The 27,850-nt window shown below is 45.8% G+C and overlaps 1 protein-coding gene across 2 annotated transcripts in view; it reads left to right on the top strand.

Moving 5' to 3' along the window:
* The first annotated feature begins 10,572 nt into the window (after positions 1 to 10,572).
* The window catches only part of LOC135217420 (uncharacterized), an 84,549-nt gene continuing 67,271 nt past the window's right edge, over positions 10,573 to 27,850 (top strand). The window contains exon 1 of one of the 2 annotated variants that reach the window (XM_064253269.1): positions 10,573 to 10,716. The gene's annotated coding sequence lies outside the window, so the exon portion shown is untranslated. The remainder of the gene's footprint in view (positions 10,717 to 27,850) is intronic. The other variant, XM_064253270.1, reaches the window with a different exon arrangement.

The raw sequence follows: 27,850 nt of genomic DNA on the forward strand, positions 1-27,850 counted from the left end.
CTCGTCTCCTCGCTCTTCCTCTCTCTCTCTCTCTCTCTCAATTAAAGATTGTGGCGTGTGGTCTTGACCACAGTCTGGGCCGTGGTCTTGACCAAGGCTAGATTCTTTAGACCTTGGTCTTGACCATCGTCTTGGTCCACTGCAGAAACCAGCTGTTGACACGGATGGAATAAAGATTTTTTTTTTTTTCGTCTGGTCTACTGTTCGTTTCCATCGATAGTAAAGACAAGATAAAACAAAACAGATGAATATCAACAATTTCTAAGTTAGAGCAACATGAAATTAAGAAAAAAGTTCATCGAGATGCTTCTTTCTTACTATGAAATTCATTGCATGAAAATCTGGTTTTGAGAAACTAAAGTCACCAAAAAAAAAAAAAAATAAAAATAACAATTAAGTATTTAGATACCGTTTGTTTTTTCTTTGTCTCACGGCATAAATTCAACCTAACGGTATTTCTAAAATTAACCTTTCTTTAATAATGAAAGCTGCTGCTGTCGTTAAATGCCGGGGTCGATTTATGTACCCAGTTCTTCCCGGTAAGATAGATGTTAGAATTACAGACATATAAAAAAATATGACAGAAAAACGTTCGAAATAAATGGAAAAAGGTGTCCGCAACACAAAACAGCGTATTATTTCATTAGTTACATAACGCAAATAAGTGATAACCAGCCACGTATCTATCAACAGGAGAGAGAAAGAGGGAGAGAGGCATGCTCAGCGATGGTGTTGTTTTGATGGACAAGACTTCTCTTTCCAGTCAATGTGCTGATTAATGCATTCCGTCTCTCGTGCTATGCAATCTTGAACCTGACGAAGCTGAGATAAGCGAGAATTGGCTATGTGAATTAAAGTACTCTCTCTCTCTCTCTCTCTCTCTCTCTCTCTCTCTCTCTCTCTCTCTCTTACTTGTGCCGTGTAGTTGCAGAAATATAAATGGAATTTGACGTTTTACCCCTTGTTCGGTCAAGAGAAGTAGTTTTGATTAAATAACGTACAGACATATCATGTTCTTTCTTTGTTAACATACACACGCGCGCGCACACACACACACACATGTATAACTGAATCAAGAAAGTTTGGAACGTGATAAATCCATAAATAAAGGTATAAGCCACGAGGGAAAGATAAACAAACGGAGTTTCTGCAAGATCTTTCGACTCGACGTCCTTTACTTAGCAGACAAACTGACTTACATGAGAAATTCAGAGTATAGGAAAGGTCATATAAATGACAGATAGGGATTATAAGGAGATTAGTACCTAGAATCCAACACACCTGGAGAATGAGGGGCGCATTACATTTGCGCTAATTGGGGGATTAAAACTGGGAACGTTTGAGCGCCGATATTTCTTACGATTGCGCGCGGAGCCTTTGGGGGAACTATAATTCCTCGGACCGAGCGAGGAAAACCGGCAAAGGGTGACGAGGGGGAAGTACGTCTTCCCGATCTCTTGACCGACGGCTAACTGCTCTCGAAAAGGGCCATCTTGGCATTCCCTCTCTTTCCTTCAATACCCCACAAACCCCCCGATATTTTCCCTCTAGGATCTGATTGGCTCTGCCACTTCTCATTAGGTCTATTGACCAATGGGTGTCAATGTAGGTGACACTAACAAACAACGAACTTTTGGGGGGAGGATGCTTGTGAGAGGTGACGCTTTCCTCAACCTGAGAGAGAATGACCGTTGACATTTTATGGCGTCATGTGAGATGTTCAGAGATCTTGGGGAGTTCTTTATAAGCCCTCTAGAATGGTTTATCATAACACCCGACACGCTAGTCGGGACGCGCCAGTCAGTTCAACATGCTGAAATGACAACGGGACAGGACTGGCATCAATACCCCCCATACACGATAACTGACCGGTTCGCGCCAATCGCTATGAAATCAGCGCGCCAGTCGCGTATGTGTATGGCCGCCTTTACACATGACATTAAGGTAACGAGAGGTTAACGGAAACAAACAAAGGAAAGAAGTCGCTCGTATACGAAGGATATACATTCCATGTTGATAGGGCACTGGCGTCCGGTGATTTATCCTGGAGATGCTCATCAAAGCAGTGTACAGCAAGGCTCAAGACAAATCCGGAAATATCGACTATAATCCATGGAAACAGTGAACATTCCCATGATGAGAACAAAAGGAAAGTAGAACGACAAGTGATCCGTGCAGCTGTGAAACGAAAGGCATCCAGCGATATATCAACGAGGCCCATGAAGCTCGTGCAAACTGAATTGTAAAATGTGGGTTAGGAATCTCTATTAGAAAAAGACTTGAAAAGTTTGACTATGGCAATCTACAGAGAAAGACGAAAAATATACCCAGCCAGAATCTAGAGCGGACGTGCATGATACTTTGGATGTGCTTAAGATTGAAACCAACAAGAATGAAGAGTTTTGTTTAGTTAATGATAAAGATCATGGAATTGTCATCTTTTCATGTAATGCCAACCTCGTCGCCCTATGTGCACAAGTGAGTGAGATATTTGTTGATGGAACTTTTAAGTGTTGTCCCAAGTACTTTGAACAGCTATATACCATTCATGGATTTAATAAGGGACATTATGTCCCTCTAGTGCCCAAATACAGTGTTGCAGGTTTCATCTTGGCCAAACTTGGTGGCGACAGATTCAAAAACTAGGTTTAGGATCTCTCTATAAGGACAGTAACTCGGATGTTAGTTCATGGCTGTCACAGTTTTTCGGATTGGCTTTTTTCAGTCCTTCGGAAGTAGGAGATTGCTTTGCAGAGGAACTGATGGCAGACAACCCCGATGACGACCGGTGTGTAAAATTTGCTGACTACATCGTAGATAATTATATTTCATCAGAATCTTCGTTTCCTCCGAATCTCTGGGCATCAATTCCGTCGACCAAAGCAAGGCGTACCACGAAAGGCCCAGTCTTTTCACGCCCATTATAATGCACAATTTTACTCGGCTCACCCTTCAGTGTTTTTGTTTTCAGATAATATCCTTAAACTTCAGGCAACAACTTATATCAAGTTACGGTGGATTGAATCTCAAGCAGTTTTAAGAAAAAGTGAAAAAGAAGTGATTATCTAATGGCTCAGTTTCGTAAATATGAAGATGGAGGTGAGGTGACCGCGTTAATTTCTGAAAGCAATTGGATTGAAGTACTCGCAAGAACTGACTTGTAAATTTGTAAATTTTTTTAACGTCGATGTCTTTTTACTATTGTTTACAATAAAGTGTTTCATTCATTCCTTAGATTTTAACTTAATTCAACTCTCTTAGTAGTAACTGCAGTCAATCCATGAAAACATTACCTTCAGCAACTAAATGTGATCATAATCACTGATTTCGTAATTTTTCACCTGAAAGGCATGCGCGCAAATGTAATATATGGTTGCGCGCAAATGTAGTTATTTTGGCGCTCAATTGTAATGGCAATGCACTCAAACGTAATGCACCGAGAATGAGTAACCTTTCCAAACAACCATAAACCTGGGTACAATTTAAGAACAAAAAGATCAAGTCCAACTGCTCAGACACAGGGACAGGACAATTAAAGGGCGACAGCTGACCACATTCAGATCTTTGGTAAACAAAACTTATTCACAAAACATATTAAACATACATATACAAAGAAAATATCTCTGAGGCAACTAATTTGTATTCAAGTCTGTAATTATATCTTTGAGGTCATTCTTAAACATGTTGCAAATACAAGGATCTAAATGGAACAGGCCACGACTAACATTAAAATTACAATGGGAAGTAAGTTGTATTATGGCAGATTCTAAAAGATTTCGTGATAAGACTGCATTTGATCTTGCAATTACTGAACTACCAATCCAATTTATCCGGTGGTTGTTTTCACTTAAATGAATGAATATTGCATTAGATGTTTGCCCAGTTCTGACAGAATATTTATGCTGTTTTAATCTTACTTCTAAGCCCTTGCTCGACTGTCTGAGATAAAAGGAGGGGCAGTCCATTCATGGAATTTTATATATTATTTTGTTGCTTTCTATGGGGCCATTTTTTATTAACATTCCTTTTAGTGTGTTATTATAGGAAAAAACAAGGTTGACCTTAAGGGCTTTTAACCAGGGCCAGATTAAAGGGAGGGCAACAGGGCTATAGCCCCTGGGCCCCCACAGAACCAGGTGATTTCCATGACCCTTTATACATTTTTTCACTTTTTGGGTTTTAATTTTCTTTTTACCACCTTAGTGACCTTTTGTTTTCTGTTATCTTTTCATTTTTAATCCCCTCTTTTTCATTTCTTCCTTCACTTTATCTTCTATTTTCTTTCCCTTAAATAAAAAAGAAATGTATTGGCAAAGATATATCACTTTGTTCATGTTATCTATTTTTCTATTAGGCCACTGGTTAGGCTAATAGAACTATTGTACTGACAATTGTTTAGAAGTTCAGAATTACATAAATTGAAAGAAGTAACTGCTATTTTAATTAAGAAAGCAGGAGAGTAAGAAGTAGTCTCTTTAATGAAAGTTGAAAATTCGTAAAGAAATACACTGTCAGCTTACGCTATGCCTAGTGCTTTTGTTTATTGTTATTTCTTGTTGTCAGTCGAGCCAAACTAGGGAAAGAACATGGCAGAATAGATCAAGAATTATCAAAGCAAATAGCTCAATTGCAAGAATACGGGTGTAAACTTCTTACAAGTATTGTAAGTACAATTAAATTTATCGCTGAGCGAGGACTAGCATTCAGAGTCACATATGAACTGATTGGTTCTCCATTAAATGGGAATTTTCTTGGTATACTGGAACTCCTATCAGAGTATGATCCATGTCTTGCAACTCACATCAAACTGCATGCAAATAAAGGACGAGGTCACACAAATGATCTCTCATCTACAATTTGTGAAGAGGTAATTAGAATAATGGGTGAAAATGTACTACAAGAAATAATGTCAAGAGTCAAGAAGTCAAAATATTATTCTATTTCTCTTGACTCAACCCCAGATGAGGGTCACATTAATCAACTAACTTTAGTCATACGCTATATGGCAGACACATTCCCAAAAGAAAGGTTCCTAACATTCAAGGACAATCGAGGTCACAATGGTTCTGATATGGCCAAAGCCATGTTTCAGTTTTTAGAGGGCCACATCAGTCCTATGATAATGCTGCTAATGTGAGCGGGAAGTATAAAGGAATGCAAGCCCTCATCAAAGACAAGAATCCATTATCAGAGTTTGTGCCATGCTTTGGACATTCCCTTAATTTAGTGAGAAAGGCAGCAGCTAATACATGCTCTGCAGCTATTCACTACTTTGACTTTGTTCAACAAATTTATTTGTTTTTCACACCATCCACGGCACGCTATGCTACGCTCAAAGAAAAATTAACAAGAGCTGATACGCAGTTGTATGTTCCCAGCGACTAAATGAGACTCGTTGGTCTTACATAGCAGATGCAACAAAGGCTACAGTGCATAGTTACAGAGAGATGAGAGAGGCTCTTTATGACATAATGGCTGATGATGAAGACAAGACTGTGGCTGGGAATGAAGCATGTAATTTATATGAAAAAGTGGGTAAATTAGAAATAGCCTTTTATGCTACATTTTGGAATGACATCCTAGAAAGATTTAGTGCAACAAACCATATCCTACAAGATCCTAAAATGGTTCTCAGTACTGCAGTGAAATCACTCAAGTTTTGAAAACATTTATTGAAACATACGTAGAGAGAAAAATATGAGGAATATGAAGCAGCTGGAATCAGACTGTCTGGAACAGAAGAGTATACTGAAGTTCGCTATTGTGTGAGGAACGTGCGTCTTATGGTAGAGCAGAGGATGCCCAGTTGAGTCCTAAGGTAAAGTTTCGTGTAAACAGTTTCCCTCCAGTTATTGGCCAAATTGTCAAATCTCTGAGTAGCAGAATAGCTTCTTATGATGTTGTATGTGAGCGCTTTGGATTCCTCAATTGCCTTGAAGAAATGGATGCTGATGAGATCAATTCAGCCGCAGCTAGTCTTGTGAGTTTTTTTTTTTTTTTTTGTTTTTTTTTTTTTTTTTTTTACAAAGGTGACCTAGAGTCCAGTCTCAAAGATGAACTCGTTCATTTTATTGACTTGGTAAAACTCGACAGAAAAGACAAAGAAAAAATTCCAAAGGAACTCTACTTCTACAAAATTCTCCTTGACAGTGGCTTACAGTCAACTTTTCGTAATGTTGAAATCTTGTTGAGAATCTATTTAGTATTAATGGTGTCCAGTTGTAGTGATGAAAGGTAATTTTCCAAGATGAAAATAATAAAAAACCGACTGAGAACGTCAATGAGCCAGAGTCGTCTTTCATGGTTGGCTATAATGAGTATTGAAAGTGATATTCATCGGGAAATAGATTTTCAGACAATAATTACTACTTTTGCCTGTCAGAAATTACGTAAACCTGTTCTTTTCCTGTAAATCAGTTAAATAATAATAATGTAGAGGCTTCCTTGGTGTTTCCTTAGCTACGGTACTTCCTATATGTAGAGACTATATATTCTATAATACCTACTTAATCTGAATACTAAGAGTTCTTAATTTTTTGCCAATGATAGTCCTCGGTATAATCCAGAATTGCCCAGGTGGAAAATGCTCACTGTACTCGCCCCTCCACTTCACTACAAAAAAAAAAAAAAAAATAATAATAATAAGAAGAAAATAAAATAAAATAAAATAAATCAATTGGATATAGGGCCCCAAAAATGATGTGCCCCGTGGCCCCCCACAGCTGTGGATCCGTTCCTGCTTTTAATAATGATTTAATGGTTTCAAATTCGTTAAAATAAGGCAAACTGAGAATGTTCTTAGAATTTTCTTTCTCCGTGTTACTTACACTATAAACTTTTGTGGGTTTTATTATAACAAATATCCAATATATGAGAAGGATAACACAAATCTTTCCCTAATTTTCTTATGTATTAAATTTCTTGATCCAAATATTGGGGACTGACAATGCGAAATGCTCGTAAAAACATAGAAGACAAATTATAGAGATAATTCTATATATTAATAGTGCAGTGAAGCTGTTTCTAGAAAATGTCCACTGAAAAAGTTGAAAGACAAAATTCGAAAAAAAATGCACTTTCAAGATTTGGATTACCTGAATTAAAGCGACCCCAACACACGCTGGGGTCGCTTTTCTTAAGGCTTCGCGCCTTATCCGCATATTTAAAGATTCTTGGCAAGCTCGGTATGTTCTGGCAAGAGGTAATGCTGTGCTGCGCGCACTAGCCACAGGGGTTACAGTAGGTATGATTATTTTTTTACTGAAATTGCAAGACAATACGCTTTTAATTAACTATTGATTCTTTGTCTAAATTTGTGTTTTTAACAAATGTTTAATAAAGTACTTTTTAATGAATATATATCTATATTTTTTTCTCCTTTTTTCTTTAATATTATGAGCTAAAGTGGGTCACCTGAAGATTGGAGACCCAACAAGCAGGGGTCGTTTATCTTCAGGTGGAAAATATTGGGGTCGATTTTCTTCAGGAGAGGTATTAGGGGTCGCTAATCTTCAGGTGATCCCAAGATTTTAACAACCTTTGTCGAATCATAGGTGCTATACTAATACCACAAAGTATACATCATTACATATCATTAGAAAGGCAAAGTAATCTACTACAATTTCGTATATAATAACGTTTTTGATAAAATGCATTCTTTAGGAGTATAACGCGAATATATATATAAAATATATATATATATATATATATATTAATATATATATATATATATATATATATATATATATATATATATAAACTAGCGATTTCGGGGGTGTTTTGCCTCTCTAATAATTTTGATAGGGACCCCGGACGTATTTTTTTTTCTAATACTTGTGATCTATCAGAAAACACATTGGTGAAGGAGTTATTTGGTTACAACTTTTTCCCGGTTCGACCCTTAGATTCCTTCCTATATGGAGTTCAATTGGGAACCCCTTTCGAACCATACCCATTCACAAATGCCTATTCAAAGAGTTAAAAGACAAAATTGGTAAAAAAAAAAATTCATTGTTCAGGGTTTTAACATTAAACCTTTGTTGAATCATAGGAACTATACTAACAAAAGAAAAGTATAGCTACATCATTATATATCGCTAGAAAGGTAATTTTATCTACTTTAATTTTGTATATAATAATGTCCTCGATAAAATGCATAGTTTGGGAGTATAAGGCGACAATGTAAATAAATCGTGATTTCGGGGGGGTTTAGCCCCTAAAGATTTTGCTAGGGGCCCTAGACGTTAGTGTATTTTTTTTAATACTATGGATTTATCAGAACATATTGGTGAAAGAATTACTTGGTTACAAATTTTTTCCCCGTTCGGCCAGTCCTGATGCTAAAATTCATTTTAAATGCAACAATCGCAGGTTGAACACCACGAGAGATGATGTGTATAGAAATTATTTTCGTAAAGAATACCACCTCGTACGCGGACAGTGCCGTCAGTGAACCTCACGTGGCCGATGTTGGCATTACCAAGCATCCCTTTGCCCCGACGGTACCCAATTATTAGCCTTTACCTCAGTTTCTACTTCCTTTCTTCAGTCTTGCTGTTGACCCTCTCTAGCTATTAATTCTTAGTGCAACTGTGGGGTTTCCACCCGTTACACCTACATATCCTTGTACTACATCTATAATACTTAGGGTCTCTTTACCTCGTCGTATACAACTCCCTCTTACACCGTCTTAACTTAAGCAATGAATGGCCGAAAGTACACCAGTGCTTAACTTGATGGGCTGAATTTCATATAAAATAAAATAAAAGGAAACATTATCTGTGTGTGTGTGGCAGAAATACCTACAGCAGCGGTTGCAAAATGTCATAACTTCCCATTCTTTCTTTTGCGCTCAAGAATGACGACGTTTGCTTGTTTCTATCTGGCAACGAAAATAGTCTCGAACCGTTAAACAATGACAAAATTCCCCCCCCCCCCCCCTCCTCTCTCTCACTCTATCTAACTCCTATCCGCAAGTTCATGCGTCTCACTCTTTATGATAGATTCATGAATATTTTTAGGAATACTACTCTCTCTGTGTGACCTATTTCTATGTACGTAGCATATACATACGTATATACTACGTCTACCCAACTATTTATTGCTTAATCCACTTGTTCGGTCTGTTGCAGGGTGACCAGACCGTGCAGTGGCCATTCTACCCCTCAAAAGTTGGAGGGGGGAGGGGGGGGGTGGCAACTCTGGGGCAAAGATAATTGTTGGGTGGGCATCATAGGAAAGGTGACTGTAAAAATAATAACAATTTTGGAAACATTTTGAAACTCATGGAGGAATGAATTTGACTAAAGGTAAAGGTTCATTTTGAATTTTGTTTGATTCCTAAGCAAAACAACTGCAAAGCATCCATCTGATTATTTTACCTGACTTGCATGATATGAAAATTTAACATTCGAAACTATATACAGTTCCAAACAATACGCAAATATTAAAGAATGGATAGTATGTATAAATATAAATACACATTTGAACCAAATAAAGAAAGGTAGATAACTATATGAAATGAACAGAGATACATGGGGCATGTCATGACAATTCTGAAAAGGTTCAGTTTGACATTTCCTGTTTCCTGTACATTTACTGATTCACACAATATGAGTGTTAGCAATATAACCAAATCATTTGACGGGATTGTCCCATATTTATGACGTTTGTCCCGTGTCCCGTATCGACCTTTCTCGGGACGCCTTTTGTCCCTTATGTTCATTATTTGAAAAAGAAATTTACAATATACTAAAGAAATTTTGCAAAATACGGGGTATTTGGATTTTTTTAAAACATAAATGACAGCATGTCCGACAAAAAGTGCAACAAAAAAGTGAAGAGAAAAATGTACTTTTAGACCAGTGGCAAAGTTACAGTGATTTCATGCAATGGCTCGTCCCCCAAAACAACAACAAAAGCGGAGTATACTGCAAAATATGCTCGAAGAATTCTAGCATTACGCACGGTGGACTGAGGGGATGTGCGACAGCAGCACCAAATCAAATAAACAAGCAGCCTCAACTGCAGCAGTGTTAGGAATAAGATCATTATTCCCAGCAAAAAATTTTATAGAGGCAGAAAAGGTATGATATATATATTATATATATATATATATATAATATATAGATATATTATATTAATATATATATTGTTCAACTACCTCTCCAATTTAGGTGTCTCTTATTTCAAATTCAAAATCTGGTCACCCTGGTCTGTTGTTACATCCAACCCCCACCCCCAACTACCTGTAATTGTCACCTTCGGTACTTTTCGCTCTGCTATGTGGTGGTGGGCGTCCTGTGTTGCGTTCCCTTGGCTCTGCTTTATTTCAATGCTCTGTATTTAATTCAAACATGTTAATTAATTTAAATTTTAAACCTTTTCGCATGTCTCTTGTGTTCTTACTGTAATTTTAATTTTAATATGGTGTTAGTAAAAGTATAATATGTGTAGCTGCTTATACACTATTACTATTATAACTTAGCGATTTCAGGCTGCAAGATGTATCGAGATGTACGAAACACCGGCAACTTAATAAATATGACATAGAAAAGAGCACCTATCTTTACTCACATATGTCTCACATTGCACTAGCAACTGAGGAGCCGTTGCAAAGAAAAAGTAACAATCCTTTAACCTTGAACCTGGTACGAATCCAGACCAGGACGAGAAAACCAAGCACTTAATTTCCTTCCTTATTCCTTTATTTACAAGGTATAGTAACCTCGATGTTAAGTGACACTAGTGCCTAGATAAATATACTTACACAAATAATAATAAAACATGAACAGGTGAATATTGTAAGTGAATCTTCGATCTAGGAAACTGGGTAGTTGGCTCAGCGTGGCTAAAACGCCTCCGCCGAGTCCGCTTGTGCTAAGCAACTTTTCATTCTCGGACCGCATGAGCTTATCTTGTATGCGTTACCTAATATATACTTTAATCTTCGACTCTGTAACACCGTTACATGGCAGTTAAATACCATGATGGTTGTAGTTAAATTGCATGATTACGGATGATTACGACTCCAAATTACGGTTAGCAACGCTGAGTCTCATCATAGGCTACTAGGTATTCAATACCTAACGCCATATGTAGGCCTGGAGCGACTACAGATCCGCAGACGATCGATTTTCGTGGGGAAAAATCTCAAATAAAGTATGTAGCTATAGGTAATGCATACTATTTGGAAATGAAAAGGGGAACAGCATACTAATTGCTAGGGTAAAACACCACGGCAGGCCAAACAGGCCACCTACAATCAAGGCTTGCCACCCTCCGAAAAAGTACATTATAACGCGTCCTGACATCGGAGATGGGCATCAGTCGCGACTTCTTGTTGGTAAGAAACGGCGCTAAAGACCTCTACTCTCCTTTCGAAGTAAGTATTTTTACGAAAGTTAGAAATTAAGGCCAAATTTTAAGATTTAAACAGAGGGTAGTGAAATGGTGGACAAGGCAGTCCAAATCTCCACCAAAACGCCTTCAACATTTTTACTTACAACTCGAAATATTTAGAAGATTGATGCCATCTCGATGGTTACGGAGTCGCTTGTGTCAATAAACTTCCCATTTCCTGCGATAAATCCGCACACCACTTGCACCCACAGACGCTGGGGCACTTTCATCAAAACAATTGGAACACTGTCCCTAACCGGCTTGTTTGTTAGTAAACAACTGTTTTGGTAGAAGATGACGACGAAGCGTGCACTTGGATAATTTTTTAAATAAATAGTAAAACATCAATTTGTTCCGATACGTAATACAAACCCTCGGTCCTTTAACAATAGGAAGTAGCTAGCGGCAGCTGGAACGGTCGTAAGCTTCGAACAAGGGGAGAACGGTAGTTAACTGCTTGTCCGATCGTCGCGCGCCGCGCGACTGGGAGGTAAACAAATCACTTTTGCTTTCGGCCGTGTGTGTGGGAAGGACGTGTTCGCCATCGCTCTGCCCGCTTGTCGTTTGCTTCATCTTTGAGTATTTTTTCTCTTTCTGTATATCAGGAGTGATTGTAAGTACTTTTTTCTCTATTCAATTGATGTGCAATGAGTGAATTAGAGGAGATTGAGATTTCACCGCGCCCTCCAGTCGCCCGTAGAGTGTGTCCCGGGCTGGAGGGACGTAAATGTGGGGGGTTCAGGTCTTTTGTTGAGGTGGACCCCCACGAGGTTTGTTCTCGTTGTCGAGGGCGAGAGTGCTCTCGCAAACGAGCCATGTATGGTTTGTATGAATTGGTCCGAGGCGCAGTGGGTGCTGTACGAGGGCAGGAAGAGACTTAGGCCGGCCAAGAAGTCATCGGAAAGAAAGTCCCAGGTGAAACCTCCCCTTTGGGGTGTACGGACACTTCGTCCTCTTTCCTGCCTCCCGGCCAGCCCCCACGGTTTGCGCCTTCCCCTGCGGGGGGGGTAGCGGAGTCCTTTTCCTCTCTCGATCCGTCGAGTGGGTGGAGGAGGGCGCGCTACCCGGACGTACAGTTGTATTCGGGGTCTTCTGTCGCCTCTGGGGGGGGTATTTCGCCCCCAGGCGCGGGGAAGCCCCTCCTATTAACCCCGACTATTGCTTCCGCAGGCGTTGACAGCAAGCGAAGGCACGACTTGAGACAGGTGTGGGAGTCGCTGGGACTGCAGGGAGTGCCCAGCATCCAGGGGTTGCTACAGCGGTTGGCGGGGTCGGCCGTGGTCACTCATGGTGCGGTGACCACCACGACGACCACATTAACTACCCCTGCGTATGAGATGCCACCACATCTTGTATATACGCCTCATATAATGTCGGTGACACACGGTGGCATACAAAAACCAATTGCCGCCGTTCCAAAGAGGACGATGCCACCACCACCTGGATTTTTTCCTTTGCCGACCCCGGACTTCCGCTGCCCCAAGAGTACCCCCCTGGACCTGCCGCCAGTGCCACGGATGACGGTGACTGTCGACAGGACGCCTGGCTCTCCCGTAGTACCTGCCGTGCCTGCCGTACCTGTGGCCGCTCCAGCGACTCTTTCCGTTTCAGGTACACATTACCTTTCAGATGTTCCTGCTGTTCCTGCTTTGTCCCGGAACCTGTTCCTGCCGTTCCCCGCTGCTGGTGTTTGCGTGTAAACAGTCTCAGGTCCTTCCGGGACAGGTTGGCAGTCGGGCCCTGTTGCTTCGGCAACTGCCCCGGCTCCCTCCTGGATGGAAGACCTGACGTCTGTCCTGCGGAGCCTGGCGAAGAAGAAGAGGAAGAGGAAGAAGGTGTCGTCATCGTCTTCTTCGTCGTCTGCTGCCTCTCCTTCCCCTTCGACTTCTAAGGCCAAACAGCCGAAGAAGAAGAAGGTTGCCTCCTCCCCCCCTAAGAAGACTCCTTCGGGATCTTCTAAGGGCCCCGCTGGCGCTCAGGCGAGCTGGGGAGCTCTTCTGCTGGTCCTCCTGTTCCTTCGGGTGCGGGGCCCGTCGCTTCTTCTGCAAAGAAGAAGTCGACGGGGACCAGAGGTGCATCAGCCTCGGCTGGTGCGTCCTCACCTGGTGCTAGTGGTTCTGCCGCTAAACCAGGTTCCGTCTCGGCTGCTTCTCGTTCGCGAGAAGCACCGAGTGGACGCTCTTCTAAAGAGGACCGTCCAGCCAAAGTTTCGACGACCGAGCTCGCTCGCCGTCAAGACAGCGGCACGGAGCAGAAGACTGGCGAGAGTCGTGCACACGACTCTCGCCAGGCCAGTGGACGCTCTCGCAGCGACCAACCGGCTGCTCGAGGGGCTGACGTGACGGTCACTGACCGGCCACGGGTTGAGGCGAGGAAGGAGTCCCCACGGCCGCCGGTACCAGCCACGGCTGGTACCAGCGGTTTGACGCGCCGAGAGGACGCTGGCCGGTCTCGACGCGAAAGGGAGCCTAGCAGGGTCACCCGTCCGCCGCTCCCAGATGGGGACCGGGCGGAGACGGTGACCAGCGGCAGCTCGCCTGACGCTAGAGAGCGGTCTCGACGTTCTCAGCCGAGCCAATCGCCCCAGGCGAGCGGCGACGCTAGGCCTACTGCTAGACCGTCACCGCGGGTTGACGATCGGCAGCAGCCCTCTACGCACGCTGGTCCTGCCAGCGAGCGTGGGGGGAGCGTCAGGTCTGCCTCTCCTATACCTTCAACCTCCTCGGGCTATACCGGGAGGAGCGAGGTACCAAGGAGCGATCACGAGAGGTGCGCCGCTCGTGACCCGGCTATGACGCCGTACGGCTCAGGCACGGTCTTAGGACCGACCAGGACGTACGCGCAAGTAGTTGGAGGCGGACCGTCAGGGGTCTGTCGCTGTTCCTCCTTCTGAAGGAGGAGTATCGAGGGATATGCTCTTGTTGGAGGGACTGGACGGTCCTACTCCACAAGACGCTGTGACGCCCGAGATACAGAGGAACTTCGCGGAAGTCATTAAGCTGATGCGTCTGCATAATGGCCTCGCGGAAGGATCGCCGCTACCACCATCGGAGCCCACGTCCCGGCTCGAGTCATTTTGGGGTCCCAAGAGGGAGCCCAAAATGATGATGGGGTTGCCACGATCAGAGCTGGCGGACTCAGTCCCTGGATCAGGTGGAGAATCTCGTCTCAGGACGGGAGGACTCGCTAAAATCCGGACGGTTCCTCTAAGCTGCTTCCTCCTCCTCTACAGCGGCAGAGGCGTTTCTACGTGCCATCAGAAGACCCGATACTGCCGAAAACAGGTTAACCCGGAGTTAGCCGAGGCTGGACTTCCAAGGGTGTGTCCCTGCAGCAGCTCCTGTCGGAGAACCTATGGTTCTCGCAAGCAGGAGGCACTTGCCCTGGAATCTACCGCTATGGCAGCATTCCAGGCAGTTTCCTGGTTGGATTTGTGGTCCCTCACAATATCCAAGGTAGCGGCCGGCTCCGGGAGTTCTGCTCTCGAAGACGACGCTTCTTTAGGAGACTGTGCCAGTCTGGAGGAAGAGCAATCTCTTACCTCGCCCATCAGACTGCTAACCTGTGGGCCAACTTGGTTCTTCGGCGTAGGGACGCAGTCCTACCCGAGTGACCAAGGGGGTGGGCGTGAGGCGGCACTCGGGCTAAGAAATGGACCTCTTAGGAGTTCCCCAGCTCTCTTTCCTGGAGAGATGGTGGACGCTGCGGTGGAACGGCGGCGCACTGAGAGAGTGACCGCTTAGTTCACCAGGCAGTCTCGAAGGTTTCTGGGCAACCTCGAGTAACTGCGGCCAAACCAAAGAGCTGGCTAGCGCTTCCACGGCGGCGAAGACGGTTGCACCGTCCAAAAACCCCGTGTGAAGACTCCAGTTGTTTCGACTTCTGCGAGAGGAGGCCGCAACCAGCCCTCCTCCCAGCCCTCCTTTCCCCGAGGAGGTGTTGGGAAGAAGTCGAAACGAGGAGGGAAAACGCTAGGGACGGCGTTCCCCTCACCTGCTGCCGGAAGTGTGCCTGGCGAGCCATTGGGAGATCTTGGCAGCGCTACGGCGCCGAGAACTGGATAGTAGACGTCCTTCGGGAGGGATATCTACTACCCTTCGAGTCTCGGCCCCCCCTCATCTCCAAACCGGTCCATCTACAGACCTATGTCCGGGGATCAGCAAAGGACAACGCTCTTCGACAGGAGATCAAGACCATGCTGGCGAAACGAGCTGTAGAAATCGTGGAGGACCAGTCACCAGGCTTCTACAGCCGCCTCTTCCTAGTGGAGAAGGCATCGGGGGCTGGCGCCCGGTGATAGACCTCTCTCCCCTGAACCGCTTCGTTCGCACGACGCGGTTCACGATGGAGTCGGCACGCTCAGTGCTCGACTCGATCAGGTGGAACGATTTCATGCTTTCGGTGGACCTGAAAGGACGCGTATTTTCAAATACCCATCCATCAGTCCTCCAGAAAGTACCTCCGCTTCATCTTCGACGGGACGGTGTACCAATTCCGGGCACTTTGTTTCGGTCTCTCAACCGCCCCACAGGTGTTCACGCAGAGTGTTCACTCTGGTGTCGGCTTGGGCCCATTCGAACGGGATACGTCTTCTGAGGTATCTCGACGATTGGCTGGTCCTGGCGAGCTCCCGCTCGCAGTTGCTACAGGACAGAGATCGACTCCTCAAGTTTTGTCGCGATCTGGGGATCGTGATAAACTACGAGAAGTCCGATCTCGAACCCAAGCAGAAGATGAAGTACCTGGGTATGCTGATAGATACGGTAGCAGGACAAGTCTTTCCCGCAGACTTGCGTATCAGCAAATTCAGGGAGGCAGCCCGCCGGTTCCTGTCGCGGCAGGAACAGGCAGCACAGCAATGGCAAGTCGTGATCGGCCATCTGTCGTCACTCGAGAAGTTAGTCCCTCACGGGCGTCTTCACCTGCGGTCTCTCCAGTGGAGGCTAAGGGAGAGTTGGTCTCAGGCCAAGGATCCTCCCTTCACTTTCCCGTGGCTATCACGGACAGGTGAGGCAGGACCTAGCCTGGTGGCTCGACGACAAGAACCTCTTAAGAGGAGTGCCCATACGCACTCCCCCCCGGAGATGCTTCTGTTCTCAGACGCATCGACCGAGGGGATGGGGCGAACACCTGGAGGAGTTGCTGACTGCAGGTGTGTGGGACCATCACGAGAAGCACCTTCACATCAATGTCCTGGAACTCAAGGCAGCGTTCAACGCTCTCCAAGAGTTTCGGGACCGCTTGGTGGGACACTCAGTGGTGTTGATGTGCGACAACACCACAGTAGTGGCATATGTCAACAAGCAGGGGGGGCTAGTGGTCTCTTCCGCTCCATCAGTTGACGGTGCAGGTGCACGAGTGGGCCACGGCTCACTCGATAGAGCTGTTCAGCACCGCTACATTCCAGGCAAGAGGGGGGGGGGGGAATGTAGTAGCGGACAAGCTCAGCCGTCGGATCAGGTGATAGGGACCGAATGGTCTCTACACCAAGATGTGGCGGAAAGGCTCTTCAACCTGTGGGGGCGCCCGGTCGTAGACCTGTTCGCCACCCGGCACAACAGGAAGATCCAGGTGTTCTTCTCGGCCGTGCCGGACCCATGGGCAGCTGCAGAGGACGCTCTCCAACACCCCTGGGACAACCTCTTCGCTTACGCCTTTCCTCCCTTCTGTCTGATTCGGAAAGTGATCAGTCGAGCGCTGGTCACTCCCAATCTCAGAATGATCCTGGTGGCTCCCAAACGGCCTCAAGCCGTTTGGTATCCGGACCTGTTGGCTCTTCTTGCAGACGCACCGAGAGAGCTACCCAACTGGCACAACCTTCTAGCCCAGCCACACGTAGAACGGTACCACCGCGCAGTCCAGTCCCTTCAACTCACGGCTGGCTGTTATCCACCATCTCTTGCGAACGAGAGGCTTTTCTCGTAGCGCAGCAACAGAGATGGCTGGACACGTCAGACAGTCCTCTGCAGCTGTGTACCAGGGAAGTGGGGGCCGTCTTCTGTGGTTGGTGTCGTAAGACAGGGTTTGTCTCCTCTCAGAGCCACTCTTCAGCAGGTAGCGGATTTCCTCGTGTTTCTTCGCCGAGAGAAGCTCCTCTCAGTACCCACAGTTAAGGGATATAGAGCCGCTCTGGCTCTCGTCCTAAAACTGAGGGGACTGGACATCACGAATTCGTTCGAGATATCCTTGCTAATGAGGAGCTTCGAAAGGTCTTGCCCACCCAGGGAACTCAGGCCCCCTGCGTGGACGTGACTCTCGTCCTTAGGAGTCTGACTCGAGCACCGTTCGAGCCACTCCGAGAGTCGTCAGACAGGGATCTGACCCTCAAGACCCTCTTCTTGCTGGCCCTGGCATCGGCGAAGAGAGTAGGGGAACTACATGGCCTTTCTTATGATGTTAAACATACCAGAGGCTGGGGATCTGTGACGCTCGCTCTATTTCGTCCCGAACTTCGTAGCTAAGACTCAGAATCCGTCGATCCCTGACGACAGGTTCGAGTCTTTCACGATCCCTCCCTGCTGGACTTTACAGATAACGATGCGGATGAGATGCTGCTTTGTCCTGTGAGGGCGCTACGGCGCTATCTGAAAGAAGAACTCGACATCTCAGGCCTGAGTGTCGACGCCTCTTCGTTAGCACTGGGGTCACCAAGAAAGAAGTCTCCAAGAACACGCTTCTTTCTGGCTACGTGAGGTGATCAGGAGAGCGTACGAAGTGATGGTAGCGACGACATCCGTACGCTCCCGTCCGAGAGACCCACGAAGTCAGAGGTATCGGACCCTCCTTAGCGTTCCGTAAGAACTTCTCCGTGGCGCAGGTCCTGAAGGCAGGTGTCTGGGCCAACCAGACCACCTTCACGTCCTTCTACCTTCGGGATATTGCCCACAAGTCCTTGATACTTTTCCTTGGGACCTGTGGTGGCTGCTCAACACGTTGTGTAAGCTTACCCAGCACCCGAGCAGGCAGAACAGCATCGATTCCTGGTATGACTGGGAGAATGAATGCGTGAATGAGAGAGTGACTGGCTTCTCTTCACCATCTTTTTCTACCTCTACCTGTGGGCAGAGGGATACGGTCGTTACCTTGCTGGAAAGGAGTCAGATGCAGGTAAGCTATTCAACAGAGCTCCATCCTATCTCTTTAACTAGAGATAGGAGTAAATATCCACCACTTCTCCAACAAGGGGGAGAAGTGGATGCCAACATGAGACAAACCCATTACTTTACATTTGCTCATGTAAAGGAAAAAGTTCTTACAATGCTGGTACGAAGAGATACGCTTGCCTCTCTCTTAGTACTCGGCCCAGAGGTCTGACCATTGATCCTGCGGTGCACACCCCGATCAATCGGACAGAGGCTTGGATCCCTCCCTCGCTCTTACGACCAGGGAGGCATTCCAGGGATGGACGAACACCAGTCTGTTCATCAAAAAGACTCAGATTCCTCCCACCAAGAAGTGAGTCTTCCTATTGTTAAAGGACCGAGGGTTTGTATTACGTATCGGAACAAATGACAATTTGTCGAAAATTGCATTTTTCCTAACTATACAAACCTTGAGGTCCGTTTTAACATAAATTCCCTCCTCATGCCACCCCTCACTCTGCGTATTTTGCATGGGCCAAAAGCAAAAGTGATTTGTTTACCTCCCAGTCGCGCGGCGCGCGACGATCGGACAAGCAGTTAACTACCGTTCTCCCTTGTTCGAAGCTTACGACCGTTCCAGCTGCCGCTAGCTACTTCCTATTGTTAAAGGACCTCAGGTTTGTATAGTTAGGAAAAATGCAATTTTCGACAAATTGTCATATTTTACATATTTATGATGATTAATTTGAAAATATTCGTTATTGAAAAAGTAACTCGATTCTGACTCAAATTTAAGTAATTATTTTTTGGCATTAGAACGTTCGTTTAAGTCCTGTATTATGACGTCACGACATCTTGGCTTTCGTACCTATTGTAAATAATTGCTTTACTCAACTTTTTTGCAGAACAGTTTACCATTATTCATGCAGATTATCAGCTATTCATGTAATTGTTATAATCGTAATGTGCATATATCTTTATTATTTACTTTTTGGATATATGAAGATGTTTTACTGCCGGATTATCGCCGTAGTGTGACGCAATCGTTTTCGGTCCCTGGGCCTCTGTTTTCGCACCATAAGAAATTATGGGGCTGAATTTGCAATGACCAGAAAGTCGTTAAAAGAGGAAAGTTAGCATTGAGGGGCATATGTTTTGATAGAGATAAATACAAATTTATTCAATAGCTAGCTTGTAAAAAATACTTGATTACAAAAAACTTGATTGACAACTAAGCAGCACACCTACTATGGGTTTCAGCGACAGTGAAAGCACGTTTTTGGGCAATACCTATTTCTGTAAAGAACACTCGTATCAGAACGAGATTTTGCTATAGTGCATTACACCCAGTGCCGTAATTTATAAGGGTATCGTGAATCACTAATCGTAAAGAATAACGACATTTGTCCTTGTACCAAGAGACAAAAATTCCATTATGCAGAAATGGATACGAACACGTGTAAAAAGCTCCACCTACCCTCTCCCTCCCCCCCCTCTCCACCACCACCCCTTTCCATCTTCGTTCCTTCGACTTCCTTTCTCTCTCTCTCTCTCTCTCTCTGCTGCCATTCGGTATGTGTTGACCCTCCAAACTGGGTATAAGACTACACACAAAACGTTGAAATTAGTGAAATTAGGCTATGTATTGGAAGTATATATACATAAATATTAAAGCAATTTTATCATTATTGCATTACTATGACAACTAGAATTCATGGAAACAGTTTATAATAATGAATCGGAGTATGTGTGAAGCCTCCACTAATGTGGCAACGATGATTTTGCCATTCTTAGCATGCAAACATTAAAGGTTACATTTATTTCTGGCATACGGTTATTAAAGAAATTAAAAATACTAATATAGACTTAAATCAATGAAAAGTGCTAGCAAAAACAAAAAAGCAAAAAAAAAATATATGATCCACTTATCCGTAGTCGTTCCTCTATGGTTTTCGGCAGCCAGATGTATGAAAACGTTAGAAATATTGGATTGTATCTACTGTAGAAATATCTGTAATTTTTTGGGGTAATTTGGATGCAAAAGAGGGATAATATACATGAAATAAATTAAAATTTTTAAATAACAGAGTAAAGTTGAACTAAATAACGAGTAAAGTAAACAATTTAGGGAATAAAAATTTGCAGTTGCGTCGTCTGCTGCTCGTAACTGTGTTTGTGGTGCGCGCTCTTAAGAACCAGGAACAGCAACTTGTTTAAAGTGCAATGTGGAGTGAATTGAGACCAAAATGTGTATAATAACAATCAAATAAGCACTGTGGAGTTTCAGTTGTGATGGCAGTAAGGATAAAAACCACCGATTACAAGGTAAAAATGAATTCAGTTCAAACCATGACCCGGGGAATAAAAAGTTTCTTACTTTCAGTAATATAGGCAACAAAATGTTGTTTTATTGTGCTGATTACAACTGCAATCTTGAGGTAACGATCAATAAATAAAACGTTACATATATACGCTAACATTGTTCAAGTGAGTGCTGGGAAGGCTGGGAAAGATGGTTGTCGTCACTGATCAGAACCTGTACATCCACACGGTAGCCGCCATATTGGATTTCAAAACTGCCTTGAAAACATATTTTACAAAGAGCGTCACATGCTTATTTTAGTTCGTATGGGGCTTTCATATATCACATTATGTTGACGAAACTTCAATATTTTGAATGGTATGCTTGGAGTTGTAATTGTATTATTGTTTCACCATTTAAATGTCGAGGGAATAAGACCTGTCCACCGTGATAAGGGTTGGTAGTCACTGGTGTTTCCCCCTATAAAACATCAAATGGTAAAGGGGAACCCAGTGGGAAACCGGGTTTTTTGGGTGGGGGGAAGCGGCTTCGGACTTTCACGGCGCCCGAAACTCTCAATTCCCGGTTTTGTGACCCAAACCCTTTAGCCTGAATACAAAAGTTTGACCCCTTACTCTGCATTCAAGGTTGACGTAGGCTAGGCTAGTCTAGGACCCCTTACTTTGCAGAACTTTTGAACCACTAGCCTACATGTAAAACGTCTAGCCTAGGCTACCACTAACCGAAATTAAAAATTAGATTGCTAGACCCCTTACTTTGCATACTTAACTTTGAACCGCTACTTTACACGTAAACGAGACTAGCCTAGGCTACCACTAACCAGAATTACTGATAAATTAGTTGTTAATGGTGAATAGCCTATTTTTATGTGTGCTGTCAGTAAGGCCGTGGTGGAACGGCGCTTCGCGCCTTATCCGCATATTTAAAGATTCTTGGCAAGCACGGTATGTTCTGGCAAGAGGTAATGTTGCGCTGCGCGCGCTAGCCACTGGGGTTACAGAGAATTAGCCACAGTACATACAAAAAAACACGACTAACCTAGGCTATAAATCCCCCACATAACTGAAAACATTAAAACAAACACCTTACTCGTTTGCCACGGCCTTACTGTTCGAACACGTGCTTCGGTACAGGCTTCGAACTAACCGAAACACTAGTTTCATACATTCAACTTACCTGTCAGATATATACATAGCTATCGACTCCGTCGTCCCCGACAGAAATTCGAATTTCGCGGCACACGCTACAGGTAGGTCAGGTGATCTACCGGCCTGCCGCTGGGTGGCAGGACTAGCGGAACCATCCCCGTTTTCTAATCAGATTCTCTCTGTCGCTGGGAAGGTAAACATATGTTTAACCTTTTCCCTCCTGATTTGATTTTCGTGTTTCATCGCCATCGATCTTCTGGACCGACTTTTTACAGGGAAGTACTGGATCGGTTGGTTTGGCATACGTTTTTAATAACTTTTTAATAACTTTTAATGAATTAACTTCGAAGTTTTCAAAGAATAGAGGATGTGTAACTACCGAAGTTTTCGGTAGACAATTACATAGTTTGCAAGAAAGGGAAATATAAATATTTATTCATTGATAAAGTGTAATAAATGTTAGAATTTGATTGAGGAAAATAAGGTAACTTCCTATTTGAGGAAGTCAGGAAAACATAGAACTAGATATGCTTTCTTTAGAAGCTTTAATAGCCCTCGTTCTGACAAGCAGTTAGAATATTAACAGTACTAGTAGTGTTGTTTCCTCATCACCTTCTTACTTCACAGAAACTACAAATTGTTCCGATACGTAATACAAACCATCGGTCCTTTAACAATAGGAAGTAGCTAGCGGCAGCTGGAACGGTCGTAAGCTTCGAACAAGGGGAGAACGGTAGTTAACTGCTTGTCCGACCCAGTCGCGCGCCGCGCGACTGGGAGGTAAACAAATCACTTTTGCTTTCGGCCGCGGGGTTGTTAAGGACGTGTTCGTCATCGCTCTCTGCCCGCTTCATCGTCGTATGCTTTGTTTATATTGTGTTTTCTGCTAATGGTTTGTTTGACTTGAAAATGAAAACTGTAAGTACACTGTTTTCATTTTCATTACTTAATTATGAACCAACATGGAGTTATCGCGTAGATGCGGCGATTTCCTCTCTTTTCATGAATGAACCCTTGAATTATGTCTCGGTGCCGAGGGCGGGCGCGCTCGCGCCGAGTCATGTATTTGGGCGAAAGTGTGTAATTGAAAAATGTAAGTACTCTTTTCATTATATTTTTGCCCTGTGCGTTCGTTACCGAGAGTGTGATTGCGCTCGGCACGAGCCTTTTAATTTTGTATAATAGAATGCAATGAAAGTGGATTCGCAATTGCAATATTCTTTTCATTTTCATTTATTTATTTGCATGGAATTTAATTTGGATCAATTTTCGTTCTTACCCGGGAATTGATCCTTACGATTTTTTATGTGAAAATGAAATCGCAAGTGCAGTATTCTGTTTCATTTTCATATATATTTTTTATGATAGCATCATATTATTGGATCAAGTTTCCGTTCTTACCGGGAAATTGATCTTTTCTCCTTAAGTTCTATGAAGTGAATCGCAAGGCAGTATTCTGTTTCATTTTCATATTACTTTTCACTGCTGTGCGGGGGTGGGGGAAGCGAAGGTCTGCCAGGAAGTCGTCGGAAAGCTCTCCCGCGACTCCCTTGGTATCCGATTCTTCGTCTTCCTTCCTGCCCCCCGCTCAGCTTCTTCATTGTATTTTGTATTTGGGGTCTTCCTTGCGTTCGGGGTGGGGCATGTCTTCCCCCCGTGCGTGAGGGAACCCCTCTTACTAATCTATCTATGTTACCGCAGGTGCTACATCCGTGGGAGACGACCTTGGATGTAGATGTAGATCCTCAAGAGGTTTGTACTCGTTGTCGGGGGCGAGAGTGCTCCCGCAACGAGCCCTGTGTAACGTGTATGCATTGATCCGAGGCGCAGTGGGTGCTATACGAGGGCAGGAAGAGACTTAGGCCGCCCAAGAAGTCATCGGAAAGTCCAGTGACTCCTTGGTAACGGACACTTCGTCCTCTTTCCTGCCCCCCGGCCAGCCCCCACGTTTCGCGCCTTCCCCTGCGGGGGGGGGGTAGCGGAGTCCTTCTCCTCTCTCGATCCGTCGAGTGTGGAGGAGGGCTCCCGCTACCCGGACGTCCAGTTGTACTCGGGGTCTTCCGTCCGCTCTGGGTGGGGTTCTTCTCCCCAGGCGCGAGGAAGCCCCTCTAACTAACCCAACGGTGTTGCTTCCGCAGGTGTGCCATCAGCGAAGGACGACCTGGGACAGGTGTGGGAGTCGCTGGACTGCAGGGAGTGCCGAGCATACAGGGGTGATTCAGCGGTTGGCTGGGGTCGGCAGTGGTCACTCATGGTACGGTAACCACTACAACAACCACAATCTCGACACCAGCATATGAGATGCCACCGCACCTGGTGTACATACCACATGTCATGTCGGTAACACCCACGGCTGCAATCCAGAAACCAATTCCTGCCGTGCCAAAGAGGACGGTGCCACCGCCACCTGGGTTCTTTGTATTGCCGACCCCGGACTTCCGCTGCCCAAAGAGTACCCCCCTGGACCTGCCGCCAGTGCCGAGGATGACGGTAGCTGCCGACAGGACGCCTGGCTCTCCTGTGGTACCTGCCGTGCCTGCCGTACCTGTTGCTGTCCCAGCCGCTCATTCCCTTTCAGATCAGGTGGCCGGCTGTCTGCATTCACTTTCAGATGTTCCTGCCGTTCCTGCTGTTCCTGGACCTTGTTCCTGTTGTTCCTACTGTTGGTTGGTGGGCTGTCACAGTCTCAGGGTCTTTCCGGATAGGTGCAGTCGGGCCCTGTTGCTTCGGCAACTGCCCCGGCTCCCTCCTGGATGGAAGACCTGACGTCTGTCCTGCGGAGCCTGGCGAAGAAGAAGAGGAAGAGGAAGAAGGTGTCGTCATCGTCTTCGTCGTCTTCTTCGTCGTCTGCTTGCCTCTCCTTCCCCTTCGACTTCTAAGGCCCAAACAGCCGAAGAAGAAGAAGGTTGCCTCCTCCCCCCCTAAGAAGACTCCTTCGGGATCTTCTAAGGGCCCGGCTCGCCCAGGCGAGCTGGGGAGCTCTTCTGCTGGTCCTCCTGTTCCTTCGGGAACGGGGCCCGTCGCTTCTTCTGCAAAGAAGAAGTCGACGGGACCAGAGGTGCACCAGCCTCGGCTGGCTGCGTCCTCACCATGGTGCTAGCGGGTTCTGCCGCTAAACCAGGTTCCGTTCTCGGCGCTTCTCGTTCGCAAGATGAGAAGCACCGAGTGGACGCTCTTCCAAAGAAGACCGTCCAGCCAAAGTTTTTGACGCCCGAGCTCGCTCGCCGTCAAGACAGCGGCGCGGAGCAGAAGACTGGCGAGAGTCGTGCACACGACTCTCGCCAGCCAGTGGACGCTCTCGCAGCGATCAACTGGCTGCTCGGCTGACGTGACGGTCGCTGACCAGCCACGGGTTGAGGCGAGGAAAGGAGTCCCCGCGGCCGCCGGTACCAGCCACGGTGGTACCAGCGGCTCGACACGCCGAGAGGACGCTGGCCGGTCTCGACGCGACAGAGAGCCTAGCAGGTCACCCGTCCGCCGCTCCCGATGGGACGGGCGGAGACGGTGACCAGCGGCAGCTCGCCTGACGCTAGAGATCGGTCTCGACGTTCTCAGCCGAGCCAATCACCCCAGGCGAGCGGCAAGGCTAGGCCTGCTGCTCGACCGTCACCGCGGGTTGACGATCAGCAGCAGCCCTCCACGCACGCTGGTCCTGCCAGCGAGCGAGCGAGGGGGAGCGTCAGGTCTGCCTCTCCCGTACCTTCAACCTCCTCGGGCTATACCGGGAGGAGCGAGGTACCGAGGAGCGATCACGAGAGGTGCGCCGCTCGTGACCCAGCTATGACGCCGTATTGGACAGGCACGGTTTCCAGGACCGACCAGGACATACGCGCAAGTAGCTGGAGGCGACCGTCAGGGGTCTGCCGCTGTTCCTCCTTCTGAAGGAGGAGTATCTCGGGATCTTGTTCTTGTTGGAGGGACTGGACGGTCCTACTCCGCAAGACACGGTTACTCCCGAGATACAGAGGAATTTGCAAAAGTCATTAAGCTGATTCGTCAGCATAATGACCTTGCGGAAGGATTGCCGCTCCCACCAGCAGAGGCCACGTCTCTGCTCGAGTCGTTTTGGGGCCCGAGAGGGAACCCAAACCGACGGTGGGTCTGCCGAGATCGGAGCTTGCCGATTCTGTCTCGAACCAGAGTCTCTCGTCTCCGGACAAGAAGGCTCTCTCAGTTCTGGCCGGTCGATCAAGCTACTTCCACCTCCTCTACTGCGACAGCGCGCGTTTCTACGTGTCTTCGGACACCGTATTTGAATACTCCTTCGGTCCTCCTGAGAGGTTTCGACCTCGACGAGGACTGGAATGAGTCGGAGGACGGTATCGGCTCTCTCCTGTCAGGTGTCGATCAGCCCCACCCAGACGACGTTCACAGTGGCGGCAGACCCTTACCTACAGTGAGAGTTCGTAACCCTCCGCGGGAAAACGTTTTCTCCTGACGATACGTTTTCCCAGACTCTGAGAGGCCATCGCCGCAAGGCGATGGCTGTTCCTACTCTTCTCCAACTGCTAGTTCCACTGGGAAGGCGAGCGAGTATCCAATTCCTCCCCCATTCCCTCTCTCCTTACGGTTACGAGGGAAAGGGGAGGGATCCTACAGAGATTTCTCGTAGGATCCCACGTTCGGGACTGCGCTACGGGGGGACCTTCGGGTCCTACCTGACGTAAGCCCGGTCGTTGAGGAGGAATCCTGACCCATTCTCGATTTCTACGGGAATCGAGAGGACCCACCAGCCGATATCGTTTTGACGAATTCGGTGGGGGTTTTCGCAGACTGCTTAGAATTCTACGGAATTTCTAACGCATTCAGTGTTCGAGTTTTACGATCTCCAAACACTTACGCGAGACCACGGTCCAAAGTGAGCGAGACGAATCCCCGATATACACGATAATCGGGAACCTCGCCTATGCTCGAATTCCTGGAATTTCTAGCATTGGGAAGAAGACTGCTGCTGAAGAAACTATCTCACAGTAGGCGACCAACCTGGACTAGAAGAAGATCGGACGGGAATATCCAGTTTGGCTTTGAACTATCGTCTTAGTATTCTGTTCACCATTGAAGCTTTCCTTCGAGGAAGACTTCTCCTTCACTCTCTTTGATAGAGATCGAAGGTGGTCGATCTCCAATCCTTATTTGTTTTCTTGAAGGAAAGAATTTAGGATGGAGATCGTTGTTCAGAATCCTACAAATATACTACGTATATTAACCTCGCGACATGATTCTTTACTAAGCAGTTGAATTGTCCGAGGGGTAGGCGCATATCCTAGTTACTACGGATTGCCACTTATAAGAGAAGTATTCTAATGAACTGCAACTCGGGGTTGCCTGCAACCTCCCAGGAGTTTTTCAGTTTCAATTTTTATATACTTATGTTTTGTCACGACAACACCATTTCAACTGTTATATTACCGAAATTCGTTTCGCCTAAATATAATTGCTCGAGCATATCTTTTATGCTCGGTAGTTCTAGCCGAACGCATTCCTTCGTGGAATAATGGATTACCTGGCAACTCAGGATGACGAGTCAGCGAGAGCTCAGGCTCAACTACTGCGTATTGAACTGCCTGATAGCAGCTCAGTATCAGCTGGGCCTCCGATATGCACGGTCATGTATGTCTCTCTCTGCCCCTGCTTTGATTGACTACCGAACCGTATCTCTGCCCAACAATCATGGACTTAGGTCTCTGATTAACGGGGATTCTCGCAATAATGAAGGACCCATCTACTGCTGTGACGCTAGATTCCATCGCCTTCGACATTGCGAGAATTTTCAACAGAGATATCTCTTGGACTCTTTCATCTTTCTGTTTACCGCACGGTAACAGAAGTCTGTACAAGTCTCCCGCTGCATCGCACTGCGATAATGCGAATGATTTTGCAGACATCTGAGTTTGTCT

Source organism: Macrobrachium nipponense, chromosome 7, assembly GCF_015104395.2.
Source record: "Macrobrachium nipponense isolate FS-2020 chromosome 7, ASM1510439v2, whole genome shotgun sequence".
NCBI lineage: Eukaryota > Metazoa > Arthropoda > Malacostraca > Decapoda > Palaemonidae > Macrobrachium > Macrobrachium nipponense.